Raw genomic sequence first — 23,615 nt, forward strand, 5'->3', positions numbered from 1 at the left:
GAAACTGGGATTCAGGTTTTAAGTTCCACACCAAAAAAAAAATATTGAGTTTTCAGATGTTTTTTTGCAAATAAATTTTCAGTCCCCTAAAACTGAATTAAAATCAAAATGTGAGGGAGATCACGTCAAATTCTGGTGAAAGAATTCTAATTATAGAATTGATTAAAACATGAACACCTTTCAGGCTTTGCTTGCTACAGACATTTTTGGTGCCTGAGAAGAGTGTGAGAGCTTAGATGCTGCACGTGCCACTAAGGAAATGTATAAGAGCGCAAGTTGAGCAAAGGGCTTCAACCTTAGTCAGAATTTCCTTGCTTTGGTGAGCGAAAATCACAGCATTATTGTTATTCATAGTAGCTTTTATGTAGCTTAAGAATCTAAGGGCTCCAGTTTCCAAAAACAGGTCACATGCACATAAAAACTTTCAAATCCAAAACTCGATAGACCAAATAATCCAATCTCCAGTTGTTCAAATGTTAGTACCTCCCCATGTGGCCGCTGTGCATGCTACAGCTACTAGGAGCCACAGGTGAGAGCTGAGTGACAGGTGGGGACCAAAGGTGGACGAGCTGCCCTGAAAGGACACGACATGCCCCTACACCAGAGGTGCTACCCCTCCCTGAACACCCCATACACCCCTATGGGGAGGTACTAACTCCAATTCCCGTAAACTTTAAAGTCCTGTGGCGATGGGCGAGCGACGAAGCAGCAGGTGTGGCTACACCGGGAGCTGTAGCCGCGGACCTGCACATAGGCGGCTCCGGTCTAATGGTCGTCTTCTTGCTGACCGAAGCAACAGCTGGATTCGGCGTCTACCTGAGTGACTGAGCAGCCCTCTTTAGGACTGCACTGCTCACCTCCGTAGTAGAGGAAGGGGCTAGAAAAGGTGCCCTAAACATTGTTTGCTTCATAGAACCCTGGCCAGCTTACCGCGGCTGGAGGGGATCCCATCTTATGCGGTCGAATAACAAAATTTCAAACAACAAAATGCAAGGTGACACCACTCATTATTGGTACATGGAATGTACGCATGCTTCAAGACAACCCCTCAGCAGATCGACCAGAAAGAAGAACAGCTCTGGTCGCCAGAGAGCTCGCAAGATTTAACATCGATATTGCGGCCCTGTGCGAAACTCGTCTAGCCAACGAAGGTCAGCTCACAGAAACAGGAGGTGGTTACACATTCTTCTGGTGTGGACGTAGCAGTGACGAACGTCGTGAATCTGGAGTTGGCTTTGCGGTTAAGAATCATCTGTCCGCAAACTTGCCAGTCTTCCCAAGGGCTTGAATGATCGACTCATGACACTGCATCTTCCATTACCGAGAGGAAAGCGAGTTATACTAATCAGCGCTTACGCACCCACAATGACAAATCCAGATGAAGTAAAGGACAAGTTTTATGAAGATCTCAATGCCCTGCTTTAATCCATGAAGCGCACCGACAGGCTGATTCTACTTGGCGATTTTAACGCGAGAGTAGGATCCGATCACTCTGCCTGGGATGGCATCATTGGAAAAAATGGAATCGGCAAATGCAACAGCAATGGCCTACTACTATTGAAGACATGTGCGGCTCATGATCTGATCATCACCAATACCATCTTCCACCTGCCCACTCGCAAAAAGACTGTTGGACTGATCATAGACTTATCATCTCTAAATTAAGCCTTCACATCAAGCCAAAGAGACTCCGCAGGGAAATAAAGCTGTGATGAAAAAGATCAACGTCAGTAAACTGAGGAACCCCAACACAGCAGCTTCACTAATAGAAGATCTCGACAACCAACTCTCAGAGCTGCAATTAGAGGAAAACGTTGAGAGGAACTGGGAACGCTTCCGAAATATTGTGCACTTTTCTGCACTAACGGTTCTTGGACCCTCACAGAGGAAACAGCAGGACTGGTTTGATGAAAACGACGAAGAGATCAAGGCTTTACTTGCTGAAAAGCACCGCCTTCACTGTGCTCATCAGAACGACCCGTCGTCAACAGCTAAGAAAAATGCCTTCAACAACATTCGCAGGACCGTACAGAGCAAGCTTCGTAAGATGCAGGACTCCTGGTTGAGTGCCAAAGCAGATGAAATCCAGAAGTTTGCTGATAGAAACGATGCCAAACGGTTCTACGAAGCCCTTAGATCCTTGTACGGACCTCGGCCTTCAGGGAGTTCCCCTCTACTGGACTTAGATGGTGTAACACTCATTACTGAGAAGACTCTGATTTTACAGCGTTGGGCTGAGCATTTCCAATCCGTACTGAACCGCCCATCTTCCATCAATAATGAGGCGATTGACAGAATGCCCCAGGCGGATATTAATTACAGCCTGGACGTTCCACCATCAGAGACTGAAACCCTACAGGCCATCAGTCAGCTGTATAGTGGCAAGGCCTCAGGATCTGATGCGATTCCAGCGGAAATCTATAAGGATGGTGGTGCAATGCTTGTTGACAAACTCACTCAGCTGTTCCAGTCCTTCTGGAATCAAGGGTCCATTCCTCAGGAATTGAAAGACGCGTCCATCGTACACCTCTACAAGAGGAAAGGAAATCAAAAAGTCTGTGATAATCATAGAGGAATATCACTGCTTTCTAGCGCAGGTAAGATCCTTGCACGAGTGTTGCTGAATCGCCTGATTGACCACCTGGAACAGGGTTTACTACCCGAGACACAGTGCGGCTTCCGCAAAGAGCGTGGCACTGCGGACATGATCTTCGCAGTTCGACAGCTCCAAGAGAAGTGTCAAGAGCAGAATCGTGAACTGTATGCCATCTTCGTGGATCTTACTAAGGCTTTTGACACTGTCAGTCGCGAAGGTCTGTGGCGCATCATGTCGAAGTTTGGGTGCCCTGACAGATTCATCCTGATGGTACATCAGTTCCACGACGGCATGAAGGCTCGTGTTCTGAACGACGGAGAAGCTTCAGAGGCCTTTCCAGTGACAATTGACATCGAGGTCAATTGCAGAATCGCCAAGGCAAGTTCTGCATTTGGCAGACTGTTGACCAACCTGTGGGACCGCCGTGGAATAAGCCTTGCTACAAAACTTAAAGTCTACCGAGCAGTAGTGCTAACTACCCTGATGTATGCCAGTGAGACCTGGACTGTATACAGGAGGCACGCTAGGCAACTGAACCACTTCCACATGACTTGCCTCCGCAGACTTCTGAGGATCCGGTGGCAGGATAAGGTGCCAGATACAGAAGTCCTCTCCAGAGCAGGCCTGCCGTCAATTTATACTCTGCTTATGAAAGCCCAGACACGCTGGGCAGGCCATGTTGTAAGGATGCCAGACCACCGCATCCCCAAACAGCTCTTTTATGGTGAGCTGTCTCAAGGAAAGCGATCGCACGGGGGACAAAAGAAGCGATATAAAGACACGCTGAAAGCCTCTCTTAAGTCCCTGGATATTGACATCACCTCCTGGGAAACCCTGGCTCAAGACCAATCGACATGGTGTACGCTGATCCATCAAGGCTGCCAGACATCTGAAGCCAGAAGGATAACCATAGCACAAGAGAAGTGTGCACTCCGTAAAGCCAGAGCTGTAAATGTAGTAACAGTGGTGCCCACACATGTCTGCCCGACATGTGGCAGAACATTTTGTGCCCGTATTGGCCTTATCAGCCACCTGCGGACGCACTGTGGACAGTTCACAACCTGCTAGATGTCAAGGTCTTCTTCGAAAATGATGGACGAACATCACCTCCCCATAATTCACTTTACTGTCCTTGTGTAAAACCCTGCAATCAATAAAGCCATAAAAAATGTTCATACGAAATCCAGTATAATGCACTCTCAAAAATTAAGCTGTGTAACAAAAAAATACTTTAGACAAATATTTTTATGTTACATATTTATTACTTTAGTTTACTACTCAATAATAAATGGATATGTTTAATATCTTTAAGAAAGGCATCCCATATGTTTTTGTGTCTCAGCTCAGTGGCTTCTATTTCTGTGATGCTCTAAAGTAACATACTTACTGCAACTAATTACCCAGATAACTCCTTAAAATGGTTCTTTTCTTTAATTGTCCATTAACTAAGCAGGTATATGTTAACTAACAATGAGTAGCTAGCCAGGGGATTTGACTATAACTTGCCATCCTTATTCAGCAAAACTGCTTAACCATAAAGTTTGGTGCAGAAAACATCTTGTTTTGATTATCGTGTGACTTTAAGAGGCCCCTTTGCCAGCATTTCAAAATTGTCATTTCCAATATTCTAGAGGTGTTTGTTTCCATGCTTGCTAATCACCGATTTTACTTTCAGATGCCCTTTGATCCTGCTGCTCATGTCTCTGCTCACATTAGCCCACACATTTTCCATATACTTCCAGATAGATTTATAAACCTTATATTATCTTCTTGCTCTGTCTGTAGGGTGCATAATGTTACACATACAACACGGAGTCTGATTAATGGGTTTATGTACCACATTAATATTATCTTGCCTAGCTTCTGCTTCTATTCCATCAGTCAGTCCTTTAATGTAAGATAATCTTGCATGTTCTATCACATTTTTCTGTTATTATTTTCTTGTTTTATCTGCTTTTCCTGTTCTATTTTGTATTTGCTTTCCTTTTAAACTGATAAAGATACCTACATCCTCCTGGCTCATTTGAACAGTGTGTTAAATCATTTGCATAATATTTAGAACTGCAAATATCTGAAACGTAGTCACTATAACACCTGTGTAAAATGTCTGAGGGAGGAAAAAATTTCAGACCCCCAAGTGCTAGACACCAATACCAGCAATCGGTTGGAGCTGAATTCTGTCCCACACCCACTTGTGCCAGAAGATGCTAGAAGTGATGCCAGGGCAGCCTACTTAATTCACAGGGAAAAGCCACATCTCAAGATCAGCCTCTGGAGTTGAGGCTTGACGCAGCACACACAAGCTCTGTAGAAGAGGCAGGAGACATAGCCACAATGAAAAGTTCTTGCAAATGGCTAACCTGGTTCCCCATTCCTTGAGTATTCCCTACACCAGGAACCAAGAGGATGTGGTGCAGGAGTCACTATGGTGACTCCACACCTCTCCCTCTTCATGCAAGGATGATCCTCAAGGGTATGGGTAAGCCAGCTTTTGGGATACTTTGGGTTGCAACTGGAGCAGGCAGGACAGAGCATCTGCCACCAAGCTACTAACTGGAAACACATTCTGCTCTCCCCAGAGGCCTGGATGATTTGTGCTTCCCTCTCTTTTCCTGTTTTGCTTAGACAGGGCCTCAAAGAAGCTCAGGTGGAATTTGAATTAACAAACTAAGACATCAACCTGTGTGGGGAGCTGGTGAGTCCCAGGCCTGCAAGCAGGGTTCCCCCTGAGAACTGGCCTCTAGGGACCTGACACCAGATCCCCACACAGCCAGTTTGGCCTTTGCCCTGGCTGGCTCCAGCCTCTCCTCAAAATGGCTTCTCCCTCTCCTCAACTCCCTGGGAGGGGCATCTCCACTCCCTATTGGTTGCTGGGCAGACTCTGAGGTTGCCTTGGCTCCTCCTCCCTGAGCTGCCAGCAGACAGAGCTCCAGGAATCTCCTTGGGGGTTACATCTATATTTGCACAACCTGCAGCAGTTTGGGCTCAAGCAAACAATGGAGTTATTCCAGGTTTAGCTAAGAGCAGAATATTTCCAATTCTTCTTTGAAACTTAATATGTTGAGTGTTTTGAGGGCCTGAACCTTCCTAATATGAAGAGTGAAGTCCCATGTACAAACATGAAAGTATACTACTGGCTCAAGCAGTTTTGACCAAAAAGTTGTGCCTGTTTGTTTACATGTGACCTCACAATAATTTTGCACCTCTGTTGCAAGTGACAATACAAGCACCAGCTGTTATGCAAATTAACTCTGTCAATGCTGTTCCAATATCATACCTGCTGCGCTGCCATCATCGCTTATCTTACATTTCAAATCAACGGAACATAAGGCTGCCATCAGGAGCAAAGCTGATGTGCTCCACTGGGATGCACCTTGAACACACGAGTCCATTCAATCCCGTTAGCTCACTGCTAGGTTTAGAGCAACCGTGATGTTGGTACAAAAACAAAGGTGAAAATGAAGCTGAGCCACGTTGCTTTGTACTTCGTAATAAAGCCTGATAGCTAGAGAGGGTGAGAAGGAGGGATAGGATGGGAGGAAAATCATGGTTGTCCTGATGGAAAAAGGACAAAAGCATCAGGATCAGAAAAGTTATTGTCAAGGTGTTAAAAATAGAAAGAGAGAGAGAGAGTATGTGTGTGTGTGTGTCCACTGCATAGGAGCTTTGATTCCCCTCTGCTTTTTACAGGCTCCCTTAATGCTCCTCAGGGTATATGGAAACACTGGTAGTTATAGAGCAGACGAATGAAGTGCTTTTGCCTGAACTATACCTTCAGGGGCAATGTGACCTGTTACATCTAATAGTCTTTCTGCCAGCAGAGTTTTCCAGTTAATTTTTTCAGTTACAGAATGTTATTGCATTGAGCACATAGCACCTTGCTGTTAAATTACATTACCGTTCAGCATGGTTGTCTTTATTGCTAGCATCTTGCCTCCCAAACGACCTCCCTCCCACAATGACTCCACACAGATGTTTCAGAGGATGGGTAGAACCCTGTGGGGTGAAGTGAGAGAACCTTCAGGGCAGATGCGCACTCTGGGATCTCTCTGAGAGGAAACCCAACAAAAACTGTAGCCTGTGATCTAGTTACTGTTGTTCACACTTTTCACTACTAATGGTTATAAATCTGAACTAAAGTCAGACAGGGCAAGGCCTGTGTTCAGTCCCTTGGAATAATTTAGTAACAAACAATTTTGCACTTGGGATAGCGCAAAGGCAGACTTTACACTTGAATTTTTATCTATGATAAATGAATCAGGAGGTTCACAAATCTCCTCTGGGCTAGCTGTGTTATGTATTTTCCAGGTTGATGTCTGTCAATAGCAAACTGCTGTCTGCACTGATGTGTCAGACGAGGGTAGTGTGCTCCACTTCATAGGGCTTGTCACTGTATCTGCATGGTACTCTGTTTCCAGCACTGAGAAGATCTCTCTCCAATAGTGTAGCTGTTGTGTTGTGGTTTAACACGTTAGTTTCTACAAGTGGCCTCTGTGACCCTGGAAGCACCTCAATCCCCAGTGGCAGTGGGCCCACCATACTGTATCTCATATCAGACCGGACATACTCCCAACACATTGTTCTTCTTCTTAGTGTATGCACAATATGCCTCAGGTGGCGCGTGACCAGGATTCATCACTGAATTTGGTATGCTGGTTGGATGATTAGCTTCCCCAGCCAGGGTAGGTACTGATGGGGAGCATGACATGAACACTGATTCATGCCCCCTGTTTCTAACAGGTGTCATGTAAAGGATTATATGTAAACTGGTGACACACTGATCCTGAAAATCACTGTATGACATATGTACAGATTGTATATAAAGAGTTATATACATGTGGAGGAAATAGGTTCTTAAAATCTGTTTGGAAGGCAATGCATAAACCCCACCTGCCCTGGACAAAGGGATGTGTATTTATGTCTGGCCATCTTGATTATTGGCAGAAGACAATGAAAGTACAGTTACATATATAGTAAGCAAAGGTCACAGGCTGACAAGCAGCAGCTTAGTGAGTACACCAGGAGCTAGGTGGTGCACTCTAGGAATCCTTCTTGGCTCTTGAGGCACTGACAATGGACTTTGGGTAACATAAGGGGAGCAAAGAAGGCATTTTTAATTATCCATCACTTAGGCAACAAAGGGAACAGTACCCTTTGATTATGTGAACATTGGGACCCCCGCCTGGAGAGCTAGAGATGCAGGTAACTATTAAGAAAACTGCTCAGGCAGTAACATGCTAAAGATTAAGTTTTGTCACTAGAAACTGTTTTATTTTGTTTTATTTGTAAGCACACCTGTCTCTTCTTCTGTTGCTTAGTATCACACGAATGATATCACCCCTTTGCCATGTACATTGGCCAAACTGGACAGTCTCTACGCAAAAGAATAAATGGACACAAATCTGACATCAGGAATCATAACATTCAAAAACCAGTGGGAGAACACTTCAACCTCACTAACCACTCAGTGACAGACTTGAAGGTGGCAATTTTGCAACCAAAAAACTTCAAAAACAGACTCCAAAGAGAGACTGCTGAACTTGAATTAATATGCAAATTAGATACAATTAACTTAGGTTTAAACAGAGACTGGGAACGGTTGGGTCATTACACTAATTGAATCTATTTCCCTATGTTAAGTTCTCCTCACACCTTCTATGGGTCATCTCGATTATCACTTCAAAGGTTTTTTTTCTCCTGCTGATGATAGCTCATCTCAATTGATTGGACTCTTACAGTTGGTATGGGTACTTCCACCTTTTCCATGTTCTCTGTATGTATAAATATCCTCTGTCTGTGTGCTCCATTCTATGCATCCAAAGAAGTGAGCTGTAGCCCATGAAAGCTTATGCTGAAATAAATTTGTTAGTCTTTAAGGTGCCACAAGTACTCCTGTTCTTTTTGCGGATACAGACTAACACAGCTGCTACTCTGAAACCGATGAATATATGTGTTTTGTTAACAGACTTATTCTTGTTTTACTTCAAAACCATCTCAGTGCTGTGTGTTCAAGTGAAGCGCGAGTCTCCAGCTAACCTAACTGGCTGACATGCTCTTTGGAGGCAGAAAACCTAATAATTTCTGGGAGTATCCAGTGAGACGGACTGGACACAGCAGGAAGATGTCTCTGGGGAACTCGGGAACTGGGGAAAATTGATTCTTACCTGCGAGGCAAGGTTTAGACTGACAGAGTCTCGAATAGTTTCCTGGCAAGGTAGACACAGGTGTATCAGGGAGCTGACCCACAGCTTAACATCAGTAAAGCTCTTACTCTTGCCAAGGAAGAGTGGTAACACATTGGCTCACAGTTCTGGGTTCCTTTAGCAGGATGTCACCACCCCCAACATCCAATCTCAAACTCAGCTGGCCAAGTAATCAAAAGTCTTGTTGTTCAAGGCTTTATTACTGTTTTAAAATGATCTCAGTAATTCACTTTGTCACTCCATAAAAGTTAGCAACAAATATAGCCATAACCAGTGGCAAAGTGTTTTTGTGAAGCCCTGTATTACTCATTCACAGCAGGGAGTGATTTTTTCCTGCTTTAAAAAAAAAACAAAAAAAACCCGAACAAACCATGCAGGTCTTCAAGACAAAGCAGGGCCATTTTCACTGCTTCTGAACAGCTAATGTTTCACCAGGGTCCCAGAACAAGAACAAAATGAAATTGCAAAAGAGAAACCCCATAGCAAAGCCATACTTTGTTATACGTACAGCTGATTATGCTCGTTCCATCATCACAACTTTCCTGTGGATGGTGTTTGGGGAGGACATATTCTTTACACACTTTCCCCAGCAGAAATATTTCTGCTCCACTTTTTTTGGCTGTTCCCTAGGTAAGTGCTTGGAAAAAAATATATGATAGAAAAACAATAAAAGAGCGAGAGAATGGTTGAGATTCTATACCTATGCCAGGGTACATTTCAGGGACACCCTGTTTCTTAATGACTTTGTAAAAAATTGCTGGCAACTTCAATTGTGGAGAATTATCGTGTCTTTGATGGTGGAATCCAAGGTGATTTCTATGTATCTATCTACCAACCTATATGGTCTCACCACTTTAGTATATAAAAGCAAATTGGGTGACCAGATGTACCTTTTTCACCAGAGCTTGGTGTTACCCTCTCTCTTGCATGGGGTTATCCTTGCTGTTGTCACTGGCTCAATTGCTATCATATATCTTGCGTGGGGCCAAGCTTGAAGACCATTCCAAAGTTATGGCTGTACAGAACATGCTTCCTTGCTTGGAGGCACTAGCTGCAGCCAGCACATTACATCAGTGCTCCAAGGACTTCATTAGCTCTCTTTGCATTTCTGAATACAATCCAGGGAGTAGACATTAATCCATAAAGCCCTCTGTTACCTGGGTATTAATTGTATCAAAAGCCATCTCTCTCCTTGTGTTCCACCATGGCAGTTAAAGTGAGTTGAAACATTCAAATACTCAGGCATCAGATTTAAGGATCGTGAGAAAGCAGGCAAGGATCTTAGTGGAGGACCTCAATTCTGAACTTTCTCTTCTAAACGTAAAGCTGTTGAACTTCAGGGCCTGGCAGAATGCTCATTAGTTTCTGTGGGCTGCTGCCTGATGAAGGTGTATTTTATGCTGACAGGGATTACTACTACTTTTTGATGCTGTCATCTTTTACATTTTCCTCCATGCACCCTAAAACCAATTCATTCAAGTATAAATACAAAACAAATACTACATGCCTGTTTGAATTTTTTAAGCAATAGTGGTGTTACGTTGCAATGAATTAATTTGCTAATACATAATCTCTTAGTGCCCAAGGGTAGCCTATATTAAGCATCTTCTATTAACGGAATTAGTAATTAATATTGCTTATGCTGAACACAAGCATCCCGAGTTTGCAATGTTTTGATTTATTGTTAAATGGCTTGGCACACCTCTGACTTTTGCACATTTGTAAAATAGACACCTTCTGGCCTTAGCTTAGGTATTTGATTACTTTATTGGCAATAACGTTGTGGGTGCCACATGCAGTTAGTGTAATTTTGATTGATGGAAGCTTTGTGTTTCAATAATGCTAACCAGTGTAGCAATTACTTATAATATCATGTAAACACATTTGGGTACTTGCTACCGGAGGGTATCTACACAGAGAGGCTTTTCCTTGTGTTTACTAGAGGGACAGATACCGGATGAGAGTGTGTGGAGATCGGGGTGTCAGAGAGGAAGGATGATCTTTGTTTTAATTCCTTGTCTAACCACAGGCTTTCTGTGTGAACCTAGACTAGTCATTCATCTCGCTGTGCCTTAGTTCACCCATCTGTGGGAATGTCTACACTGCAACTGGGAGGTGTGATTGGAGCATGTGTAAACATACCTGAGCTAGCATTGATCTAGCTAGATCAAAGCTAGCTCAAGCAACAATAGCAGTGAAGCTGTGACAGCTTGGGTGGCTGCACAGGCTAACCCCACCCACTCTGGGACCCTCCGTACGTTCTCAAGTAACCATACTGGAATCACGCTTCCTGAGTGCAGTGTAGACATAATCTGTAAAATGCAGATAATACTTCCCAGCATCAGAGAGATGAGGGGAGGATAAAATCCATTAATGTATCTGAGGCGCTCGGATACTATAGCTATAAGGGCTATAGAAATACTTAACTTCAGAAGAGAGAGAAAAGCCACCGTTAAACCACATTTACTACATCACACTATATACGTTTCCATACTTATTTCTATTTTATGCACAGGGAGATGCCTGCAGTGTGTCATAAAACACAATGTGGTAAAAGTTGGGGAAGGCTGATGCTTTTATTGAAGTGTCTGTGTGTGCAGATATTTATATAAAAAGGCCTGATACAATAACTATCCACATAGGACCAAACGTGATGAGGAATTTGAAGTATTCTTTTGCCCAAGCACTGGATTTCACTTTGGTGTTTGTGCACAGACCTAATCACACCTAGATCACATATGAATAATATTATCCAAATGAGTGTTCTATTTGCAGTAGTGATTTAGAGCTAAAATGATGGATGATTCTTGTTCTCTCTCAAAGTAGCAAAAATAAACAGATTAAGTCTGATTTGCATGAAATTCAGTATGTGCACAGATCTTGATAAGAAGTAGGGAACAGACTTTCTTTGAACAGGCAGCCTTTTATATAGTTAACAATTTTTCACTGTGATTCTCAATATGTTTCTTTGGAAATTAGGAAACAATAGGAGAGTCCTACTGTGGCTAATTTAATACTTGTAAATTCCTATGGTTGTAATCATATCATGCAGTACAGCGTATAAAATACACTTTACACATCTTAGCAGTAGTGGGTTCAAAAAAAAAAAAGCTCTTAAAATTATACATTTATTAAAATCTCTAACTCCCCTGGCATTCAGGTTCTACATTAATTCACACTCCTAACGCAAAATGTCAGGAAACTGAAGAAATGGCTAAAAACATTTCACATGTTAAATAGATTAAATTCGGCAATTTGCTTATACTCATTTCATAGTCTTTCACCCTATAAAACCAGCATATGTTTTGTTTTCACCTTGGCCCACTCCAACTCCCATTGATTTCAACCACTGTTAGATCAGGCCATTTATGAGTATAGGTCAGATTCTCAGCTGCTGTAAATCCATATAGAGCCATTGGCTTTAGTAAAAGTATACTATTTAGCATCAACTGAAGATCTGGCCCATGGACATTTTCAGTTAGATCCTGCTCAACCCTACTCCCCAGTCTGCGGGAATTTCCCAGGGTTCTATATCTCCACCTTCTCCTCTTTTCCATCAGCACCTCGTCAGATTGCATAGGCTTAACTAACCTATGTCAATGACAAGTCTATTTCTCCTGCCTGGAGCTATTTCCCTTTATCCAGTCCCAGAACCCACCCTATCTTTCTGGCATTTCTTTGAATGGCCAGCCACCATTTTAACCTTCATATGACCAAAACTGAACTCTTAATCTTTCCTCCTAAACCCTCTCTACCACTCCCCCTCTCCATTCCTGTCATGAAAACCTTCATTTTTCCTCTCACACAAGCCTGAGACTGCAGAGTCCTCCTCAACTCCGCCCCTCTCATCCAGGCCATAACTAAATCCTGTCCCTTCTGCCTACACAACACCTCCATAACATGATCCTTCTTCTCTGTCTCAACTGCTAAACTATCCATGCACAATCTGGTCCCTCCCCACCTTGACTATGGTTATTCCCTCTCTCTCTCTCCCCCTCAAGTCTTTGTGATACCTCACCCCAGCCAAAATACAGCTGCCAAAGTCACTTTTCTTGACCATATCATGGCATATTGCTGTCCATGTTCACCTGAAGGTTTTGTTTATGTAGATGCACAGATGAAAACTATTAAAGTTGATGTGCTCACTAGCATACACTGACCTGACCAGTATGGGTTACTCAAAGTGGGGTAGGTTACACAGAGGCAAGGCATAGTTTGCACCAGTGCAGTGCATTTGCCCTAGGGGTCTCCAGTGATGGAATTAGATCAACACTACACCACCACTGGCTAAAAAACCCAATGTAGACAATCCTTAAATGTCTTGTTCTTGCCTACACGTCTTCTTGGTGCTGCCCCTGCTTACATCTCTATTCTACGTCTTTTGCTGAACCAATGATGCCTGCCTTGATACCCCTTCCATGTCCTTCTCCCACAGTCATCTCTGTGCCTTTGTCCATGCTGCTTCCTGTGCTTGGAATGACATTCCAAAATCTATTTGCATATCCTTCTCATTTAAATCACTCCCAAAAGCCACGTTCTACAGCACTGCCTATAGAAAATAATATTTAAAATAAAAACCCTTCCTCTCTCCCTCAAAAAAATAAAAAAAAAACCCACCAAGTTATAGTTTCTTTTTCTACTCATGAAATATCCAAAAGCAGATTGATTTCCTCTAACTTATTTATTATTCAAATGTATTTGATGAATATCTGTTTGAAATTTCTGTTCTATGGAGTGATTACAAATATTTGAAATTCAAGTTGTGTTGTTCAGTTAGGATTGATTAGTTAAGCCACATAGTAGTGGTTCTATTCCCTGACGGAATGACTGTGCAAGCGGTTCTGGTATTAATACAGTACATGCACATGTGAATTTACTGTTCATTTCTTGTGAATTCTTATCTATGTACTTAGATCATTTGCCTTCCATAGACATTTTGCCAGTAAAACTCCATTGCTCAAATGTCTATGGAAAATGAATGCAAACAAAAAGTAGAGCAAACATATCTGTTTTAAAATATGAAGAAATATTCAAGGATTTTTTATTTGCTTTTTTAGACAACACTGCTGTCAGAGTTAAAAGTTTCCCTCTCCTTAGGACATTTGTAAATTATTGATTAAAATTATAAATAAATATATGAGTAGCTCCTCATCCACCACTTCAAAAATATCATCTAACTTGATATTTCATAACCCGAGTTTAATTTTCAAGTAATCCATTCTAATTCTCACCACCTGCTAGTTCTTGTTATTGTTGAAATAGCATGGACTTTTAGGTCTGTCAATAGATTCCTCCCATGTCCTCAATTTTTCTTGCAGCTTCTTATAATCTCAAACAGAAATGTTCTGATTTATTGTCCATTAGAGCCAATGAAACATGACTTTGTCTAACATTCATTTATAGTTCTGTTGCTAACACCAGTCAATCCTGAACCTCCCAGTGAGTTGAAAGCAGACAGGTCTATCTTCTACCAACCAGAAGACGGAGAATGAGCTTAAAAAAAAAACTTTAACTGATCCTGATTCATTTTTGACTACTTTTCCTCCAGCTTCAATTGTCTTTGAGCTCACCTCCTTCAGCAAACCTTTTAATACATCTGAGCTAATAGATTGCATAGTCATTCACAGAATCACTGCCAGGGCTGCCTCCAGGTTTTCTGCCACCCCAAGCGGCGGGGTGGGTGGGGGGAGCACAGATCAGCGGCACTTCGCACTGCTCCATTCTTCGGCGGCAGATCCTTCATGCCCTCGCTTCCTCTTTGGCGGCAGCTTAAAGAGGAAGAGAGGGACTCACCGCCAAATTCCCGCCAAAGACCCAGTCGGGCTGCCCCAATAGCAGACGGAGTGCTGTCCCTTTATATTGGCTGCCCCAAGCACCTGCTTCCTTACCTGGTGCCTGAAGCCAGCCCTGATCACTGCACCTCTCTTAAGGCTCTGTTCTACAGTGGCTGTGCATGCATAAGTCACACTGACATTCGATGAGGAGCCCAACACATGTCTGAAGCCAGAATTAGGAACCTGATCCTGCCATCAGGATCCTGGCCTCAGTAGGCGATGAGGGTTCTCAGCACCTCTCAGAATCGATCCCTTTAGACTTAATTTTTCAATTCACGGAACAAATACTCACAAAACTGTCTCTGTTAAAGAACAGGCAGTTTGTGATGCTTTTTGTTCTTTCAAAAGCCATCTCCAGGCACTATTAAAAACCAATGGTCTAGTAATACCCAGTGGCACATGGGGAGGGCAAACTTAAGATATTCTTTATAACTGGGGGGACTGCAGGAAACCTGATCTGTCTTCATTGCAGTTTCATGTCAAAGTTGCTAACTCCTAAGATTTTTGTCAAGAGTCTTGTGATATTTGGTATTTTTCTTAAAGCCGCAGCTGCGGGCGGCATGTGATTAAGGGATAATCTCATCTTTGATTTAAAAAGGAAGTTTCTAGTCCTCCTGGTTGTGGACAAAAGCTTAAAAAATGACCCAAGTGCACCCTAGAGACTCCAGAAACAGAAGGCAAATAATTTTTTTTTAATCTCATGCTTTTTAATCCATTCTTGTGACCTTGATGCATGATTTTTGAGCAATCGCAGGCCTGCAGATTTGTCGTGGCAGTTTCTAGCAAAAATCATGGAGTAGACATAGTAAATTTAGTAAAAGTCAGTGGTTTAGTGGAAAATGGTGTGTAAAGTCACTGGGAGCACTGAGGAGGGGAGCAAGTCCTGCCCCCAGTGGCGGGGGAGGGGGAGGATCCTGTCCTACCCACGGGGAGTGAGAGGTCTGTGGGGGCTGCAGAGCAAGCTAACTCTGCAGTCATCCCACCGTGGTGATTCCTGTCTTGCAGGGCTGGCCTGGCTTCCGACTGTGGCCCATTGTCTCTTGCCATAGCATGCAGGCGGGGCCCTCCCCTGTGATGAGGTGCCCTGCCCCACCCCCTCTCCGGCCCTATCAGCAAGAGAGGTGGGGCCATGACCTGGGTTTAATCACGGACACAAAGAAACGTCACACAATCTGTGACATTTTTACCACGGTGCCAAACCTGCAGCCCATGTACTTTCAAAAGAGAATAGGGAAACATGAAGGTTGACCTCCTGTGACAGTGTAATTAAGAAGAATAGTGGGTGGAGGGGGAGGTAAGACACCTGGTCAACTAGGTGAGTAAAATAATTAAATTCCAAGCTCTGGGAAGCTTTTTAATTGCTTATGAGACAGTTCATCTGTGTGTATTTGCAATGGAAAAAAACATACAAAGTATGTCACAAGAAAATGTGCATGCCATTCAGCACACCGACCTCCTCACAGAGGTTTGTGTGATCGTCTTAAAAACTGGAGGGGGAGAAGGAAGGGAAGAGTGAATGCACTGATCAAACCAGGAAGGCCAATGTTCTGAAAAGGAGCCTTTTATGTTTTAATAGCTATAGATCAGCCATTCAGGTTAAGGAAAACCATTAAGAATCTACAGGGCCCCTGTAGAGGCTGCAGCAATTCAAAAATGGCTGCTGTCCGTGCACACAGACAGAGCTCTCGGAGATGCAAAGGTGCAGAACACAGAAAACAAAGGCACACAACATGTACCTCATCATAGCTACATACACCACAGAGCCTTATCTACCCACCTTCCAGAAGCTATGCTTCTCCCCCATAGCACAGCTGAAGAGACAACATGGTGCCATAATACGTTCATGATAAGCAGGTATTATGTGTGCTTATCTCTTTCACTATCTTCCTAGCATCTTCCCCTGAGCCTGAGTGTTACCTTTTCCATTCTAACAGCTGTTTTATAAATTCTTCACTGTGCATTAACCTATTGGGTTATTTATCAGAAGCCAAGAATGCACTTACAACATTCTTCTGTATGAAGCATTCTTTTTAAAGAGCTTCCATACTAATTAAGCTAAATGTGAAAATGACACCACACTGATGGAACTGAAGCTAATGATAATGATGCAATACATCTGTCAGGAGCAGCTACTCAGTAAAATTAATTTCATTATTGTATGAACAGCACTATGTCCCACATTTTGGAACACTGAGAAAAAAATGTCACAACATTGTTGCTTCACTGGACAATAAATAGGTTTGAAATGAACTACCCTGGCTTAGATAAACATGTGTCTAATCAATTTATTATCCTAGGCTACACAGCTACTTGCTAGTGGAAATATAGCAGTTTTCAAAAACTGAAATAACCAAAAATGGATTGCTTTTTAATCAAATGAATACACAATTGCTCAGTTAAGAATATTTTGATTTGAACTGCTAACCCATATTTGAAAAACATGATATCTTTCTGAGAATGCTTTAAAAGTGATAATTCTCTCAACCCTTCGCTGGTCAAATGTCAGACCATTTTCCAGATTCATAACAAATTCCCAGTACTGACTGCAAAACAACTGAGTGAAATCACAGTTTTTCCATTTTTCCCCCCCACTCAATTCTTACCCTGCCTACACACAAACACACACCACCCACCCTGTACTAGTCTTTCCAGCTCTAATGCAGCAGGATAATCAATCATTATTAAGTAAACATGTCCACCGCTAGTTAAAAAACAAGAGTTTTTGTTGTTGTTTTAAATTAGTTTGCCTGTAATAGTATTGGTGTGAACTTGTGAAGTTGTCATTTTTTCATATTTTAGCTGTCATTTAGATGTTAAAAATTCCTCCACTATTTTTTTTAAATAATCAGCATTCAGCACCAGAAGCATTAAAATTCTTATTGCTCAGAAAATAATTTGAGTGCCAAGATGTATTCATTTGAGGTTGTTTTATTTAAAATGGACAGACACACTTTATTTATATAAAATGTCTCTCCATTTTAAATAAAACAACCCCAAATTTATTGCTCAGAAAATAATTTGAGTGCCAAGATGTATTCATTTGAGGTTGTTTTATTTAAAATGGACAGACACACTTTATTTATATAAAATGTCTCTCCATTTTAAATAAAACAACCCCAAATTTATATATCAGTTTCTCACACACACACACACACACACACACACACAATGAATGAGTTGGAACCTTTTTTATTCCCAGCATCCATGTCCATAGATAGTGATCCTGATATCCTGCTACTCCACCCAAAGAGACTGATGCTCCCTAACTATAGTATTACCCCAGCAGAACTATTTTCCTTAACCTAAAATAATACCAACCATGTGAGCCTAAAAACTAACCTTTCCCCTCCAGCTATTGCTATTAAGGCACCTCAAGATCACCCTTCGCAAAAATAACATTGTCCCAGGAGAGCCTATTCTTTCCTATCGGTTTTTAAGTACTCAATTTGGATGGAACTTACTGTGAGTTTGGATACTTCTTTGTGTCCCATAGATTCCCAGTGACAGATTCTCCTCCTGACAATGCTGCCCCCCGCACATTCTCAGGTTCTTCTGTCTCCTCTTTCCTCCCCATTTCATACAAGGTCCCAAACTGGTTTACAATTTCTTATGGGTTTTTTGGATAACATTCTGCTTTTTTGGTCACAAGTATTATTCACAGAGCTGCTAAAAAGCCAGTTCATGGTTGCCTATGTGTATGTTAATGTTGATGACCTGAAATTAATACAAGTCCATTGAAATCACTGGAACTATGCACATGTATAAATTAAGCACGTGTATGTGCTTGCAGAATTTTGGCCTATTTCTCCTGCCATTTCATATGTACTGAGCTCCTATGGTTTGAGAGACAAGATGATTTGGCATATGTAGGAAACATCTGTTGCAGTTAACAGAGCCCAAATGTCATTTTTTTGGTGCTTTTTAATGCTCTCACTCAAAGACATGACAATGCAGAGTGTTAATGGAACCAATATGCTGTATCTACTTGGAACCCAATAGAATCCATCTCAAAATTAAGCCAATATGTTTTTTAAACCAGTAAAATACACATATACCATTTATAGCCTTGTAAATTACAAACTTTTAGTATCTCATATTTTACAGCTAATGTTTGTAAAATATAAAATTGTGTATTATTGCTGTGTAACAACACAAGCATTAGAGACATGCCACTGTGGAAGGGAGTGCATATTGAAAACCATAGTATTGAAGGGAGCCCTATAATACAATTTAAAATTGTACAGCTAACTGTATAATAAAACTATAAAATCAGCTATGAACCAACGTTTGCTAAAAACAGGCTAATGAAAACTGTATTAAATTCCTTGGCTTTGAGAAAGCAGCAAGAAAAAAGGATACATTTAATTAAGAATCAAGACTGTTCAAGTCAAGCACAAGCATCTGGTCACCATAAAGTAAAGTGACTATTATTGCTCATAATAAAGTACTTAAAAATGACATGAAAATAACTTAAAAGGTAGTGAGACAAACCGACAAGTTCAGATTCTCACTTCATCCATTAAATCACCCTCCTGTGACCTACTGTTGCTGCACACATGTTCTGTAAGACTAAAAAATTCTCTATAATGGTCAGAGTGAAAGATGTGATTCAACAGAACAGAGATAGACCCAAACCTAAGCAATTTTAAACTGAATAAATGAGACTAGCCAGCCTTTTCTACCAACTAGATCACTAGGCCACTTCCCAACAGTTTGCTTTATTAACTGTTTATATTAAAAATAAATTCCATTATATAAGAGTTTCGCGCTGTTAGATGCTGCACTCCTGAACTTCTTGCAGAAAAATTGCTGCAATCATGTTTTATTAGCAATATGCCATGCAGCAAGCGGGTAGTGTTGCAGGAACCAGAGCTTGTATTAAACACGCTGAGCGGCCAGTGTTACCTGCTGAGGCTCTAGTGTTTGTGTAGTAGCAGCTGAACTCTAGGGTGCATTCCTGAGGCCCTGCTTCCTCCCTAAACTAGATCCTGCCTGAATCCTGACCCTCTTTCTCCAGTCATCATACTACACAATGAGTTGAAATAGTGTAATTTAAATCCCTCTTATAATACTGTAGTAAAGCAGGTGCCAAAATTACCATGCATTTGGGCAGACTCTTGCAGCTGCATGGAGTGACTTCTAGCATCTGGCCATAGTTTTGTAGTTGCGTCACCTTATAATACGTTTGAATCCTCACTATTACCAACCCCAAACATTCAGGAATCTTTAGCTTGTCTTTGATATCATGAAAGAGGTTTTTTTTCAATAATACTGTGACGGGTTGGATCACAGAAACCCCCTTGGGAGCTGCCAACCGATGTGCCAAGACTACTTCTATCCATGTTTTCCCTGACAGCTTAGGACTTCAGCACTCTGTCTTGCCGAGCGAGACACTCTTGTCTACTCCAACAAAGACCCAGAGTCTGAATTACCTGCCCCAAAGCTGCAGGTTTACCTGAAAACAGCTCACAGAAGTGTGCTTGTCTTTAGCACCCAGATGCCCAACTCCCAATGGGGTCTAAACCCAAATAAATCCGTTTTACCCTGTATAAAGCTTACGCTGGGTAAACTCATAAATTGTTCGCCCTCTATAACACTGATAGAGAGAGATGCACAGTTGTTTGCTCCCCCAGGTATTAATACATACTCTGAGTTAACTAATAAGTAAAAAGTGATTTTATTAAATACAGAAAGTAGGATTTAAGTGGTTCCAAGTAGTAACAGACAGAACAAAGTAAGTTACCAAGCAAAATATAATAAAATGAGCAAATCTACATCTAATCAAACTGAATACAGATAAGATACTCACCAGTTCCAGAATGCTCCCTCTCACAGCCTAATCTCCTTTTAGCCTGGGTCCAGCAATCACTCACACCCTCTGTAGTTACTGTTCTTTGTTTCAGTTTCCTTTAAGTATCCTGGGGTGGTGGAGGGGCTCCTTCTTTAGCAAGCTGAAGACAAAATGGAGGGTCTCCCAGGGGTTTAAATAGACTCTCTCTTGTGGGTGGAGGCCCCCTCCTCAGCCTGTGTAGAATCCAGTCACAAAATGGAGATTTGGAATCACATGGGCAAGTCACATGCCTATGCATGACTCAGGACCTGCAGGCAGCAGTCATTACCCACATGCTACCTTGAATGTCCTCAGGTAGACTTCTTATGTGGATTGGAGTCTTCCAAGCTCTTTTGTCTGTTAAATGCTTCTTGATTGAGTACATTCCTTTCCCAAGAAATGACCAAATGTTCTAACTAAGGCTACTTAGGAATCAAGCAATTATATGGCCAATGTTCATAACTCTGAACACACAAATGGTGCCTGCATACAACTAGTAGATAACCAGATCATAACCTTTACATAGATATGTTACATGGCATATGTAGCTAAACTCTATTCCAGTTATAGCATATATACATTTATAAGCACCCCCCATAAAGCCTTATGGGATACACTGTCACAAATATATTTTGGGTTGTTTGAATTTGCTTTCTGGTTTCTGAGCCTTTCAGGTGCTCTTGGGTCACACTTTCAAACTTTTTTCTGCATCTATGCTGGAAGTCTCATTTCCTCACTAGTCTCTAAGAGCTGGGGCTTTAAGTAAAACACAGATATCACATGACTTGTCATAAAATTATGAGAATTGGCAGCACTATGAGTCTAAATTCCTTCAAAAGGGTAGAATTTTGGTGAAAAGATAAAGGCAAATTGGAAGACGTTTTGGAGACACAAGAGATCAAAAGTGTGCGGCTCACACTTTCTGTATAAAAACATATGTTCATCATATCTGAAACTGCTTGGCATAGAAGCTTTATGTACGTGTTTTGATTTGTTGGCTTTGACAAGGACTGACCATTTCTAGGAAGCTGTTGGTTAGATTTTTTGCATTATTAGGCAAGATTTATACTGATGTCAGGAGTCCATCTGGGGTACTTACATGGCCCCCATCACCACGGTATCTGAGTGTCTCGCAGAATTTCATGCACTGATCCTCACAACACTCCCTCTGAGGTCAGGCAGTGGTACTACCCTCAGTTTATGTCTGGGGCACAGAGAGACTGAGTCACTTGCCCAAGGTCACACAGGAAGTCTGTAATGAAAAAAGAATTGAACGAAGGTCTCTGAAGTCCTAGGCTAGTGCCCTAACCATTGGAACATCCTTCCTGTCATGCAGGAAAGCTACCTGGTGCCTCTAGCAAGGCCGGAACAATGGGAACGAAATTCACCAGAGACACAAAAATCACCCTTCTCCTGGCAAGGTTTTATTGCAGGAGTTCTTGTTTAATTCAGTTTGACACCAGTAGGGTGGGGCCAGGGCTTATGTACTCAAAAACCCAGAGTGCTGCATACTGTTTTTGTTGCAAACTCTTCCAGTCTAATGTTCCAGACACACTGGGTTCTACAGGAACAAATGACTGGAAAAATCTGGCTAGAAATCTGACATGCCATGAGAAGGCAGCAAATCACCAGAGAGCATTCCATAGATGGAAAGAGCTGGAGATGAGAGTAAGGTTAAAGGCCACCATAGATGATCAGCATCAAGAGAAGATTGCACTAGAGTCTCTTTACTGGCAAAATGTTCTGAAAAGGCTCATTGCCATTGTGAGGGGGCTTGCTACCCAAAACCTAGCACTGTGTGGCACTTCAGATCAGCTGTATGTGCCAAACAATGGAAACTTCCTTAAAATTATGGAGCTGACGGCTGAGTTTGATGCTGTACTCCAGGATTATCTAAGCCCTGGTCTACACTGGGGTAGGGGGGAGGTCGATCTAAGATACGCAACTTCAGCTACGAGAACGTCGACATGTCTTAGATCGACTTACCTCGTGTCCTCAAGGCGCGGGGTCAACTGCAGCCGCTCCCCTGTCGACTCCACTTCCGCCTCTCGGCAGTGGTGGAATTCCGGAGTCGACGGCAGAGCGATCGGGGGTCGATTTATCATGTCTGCACTAAACACGATAAATCGATCCCAGATAGATCGATCACTACCCGCCAATCCGGCGAGTAGTGAAGACCAGCACTAAGAAGAGTCACCACACCATATCTAAAAGAAATTATATGGATAGAGAATGTTTAGTTAGACACAATCAGTTTTATTTCTTATTTTGGCTTGTGGATCTCCTCTGTGCTAACCCCAGATGCTTTTGTTTGCTGTTAACCTTTAAGCTAACCCCCAAGAAAGCTATTTGGGCTGCTTAATTTTTGGAATTGCTCTTTTTTAAAATCTAGCAAAAGGCTAGAAGTTCCATATGTATTTTCTTTTTTGTTGTTAATAAAATGCACCTTTTTTAAGAACAGGATTGGATTTTTGGTGTCCTAAGAGGTTTGTGCATATGCTGTTTGATTAGCTGGTGGCAACAGCTAATTTCCTTTGTTTTCTTTCTCAGCTCTTCCCTGGGAGCAGTGGGAGGGTGGTGGGTGTAAAAGGGCTTGAGGGTACCCCACAGGGAGGAATTCCCAAGTGCTCCTTCCTGGATCCAAGGGTTTGGGGGTTTTGGTTTTATTTTTTTTTTTGCATTTGTGTAGTGGCAGCGTTTACCAAGCCAAGGTCAGAGAAAAGCTGTTACCTTGGGACTTTAATACAAGCCTGGAGCGGCAAGTATTAATTTTTTTTAATCCTTGCGGGCCCCCCACCTTCTGCACTCAGAGTGGGGATTCAGCCTTGACAGCACGCTAGGTTTAATCTAGCTAACTCGAGTATTGGAGCAATAAAGACGTGGCAGCATGGACCCAAGCACAGACTAGCAAGGGTTCTGGTGGGTTTGTACATCCCATGCTGAAGTTTGCGCTATCACGTCTTCACTGATACTTTTAGCCATACTAGCTAATCAAAGCTACTGCAGGTATCCTACTTGAGTTGCAATAGCACCTGTGTAAAGTGTACCTGATTGCAGCGTAAAGGTACCTTCAGATACAATCTGGGTTCTTTCTGGCTCATGTATCACCACCAGTAATAAATTCTGCAAACCAGATGCTGTCCTCAGTCACC

At 42.2% G+C, this 23,615-nt stretch overlaps 1 long non-coding RNA gene across 2 annotated transcripts in view; it reads right to left on the reverse strand.

Moving 5' to 3' along the window:
• The window catches only part of LOC120390747, an 85,880-nt gene extending 63,351 nt beyond the window's left edge, over nt 1–22,529 (reverse strand). For both annotated transcript variants that reach the window (XR_005591129.1, XR_005591130.1), the window contains exons 1-2: nt 22,450–22,529; nt 21,563–21,715 (exon numbers count right to left, since the gene is read on the reverse strand). This is a non-coding gene — a long non-coding RNA (uncharacterized LOC120390747). The remainder of the gene's footprint in view (nt 1–21,562; nt 21,716–22,449) is intronic.
• Between the last annotated feature and the right edge of the window lie 1,086 nt (nt 22,530–23,615).

Source organism: Mauremys reevesii, linkage group 1 (assembly GCF_016161935.1).
Source record: "Mauremys reevesii isolate NIE-2019 linkage group 1, ASM1616193v1, whole genome shotgun sequence".
In the NCBI taxonomy this organism is placed as follows: Eukaryota; Metazoa; Chordata; order Testudines; family Geoemydidae; genus Mauremys; species Mauremys reevesii.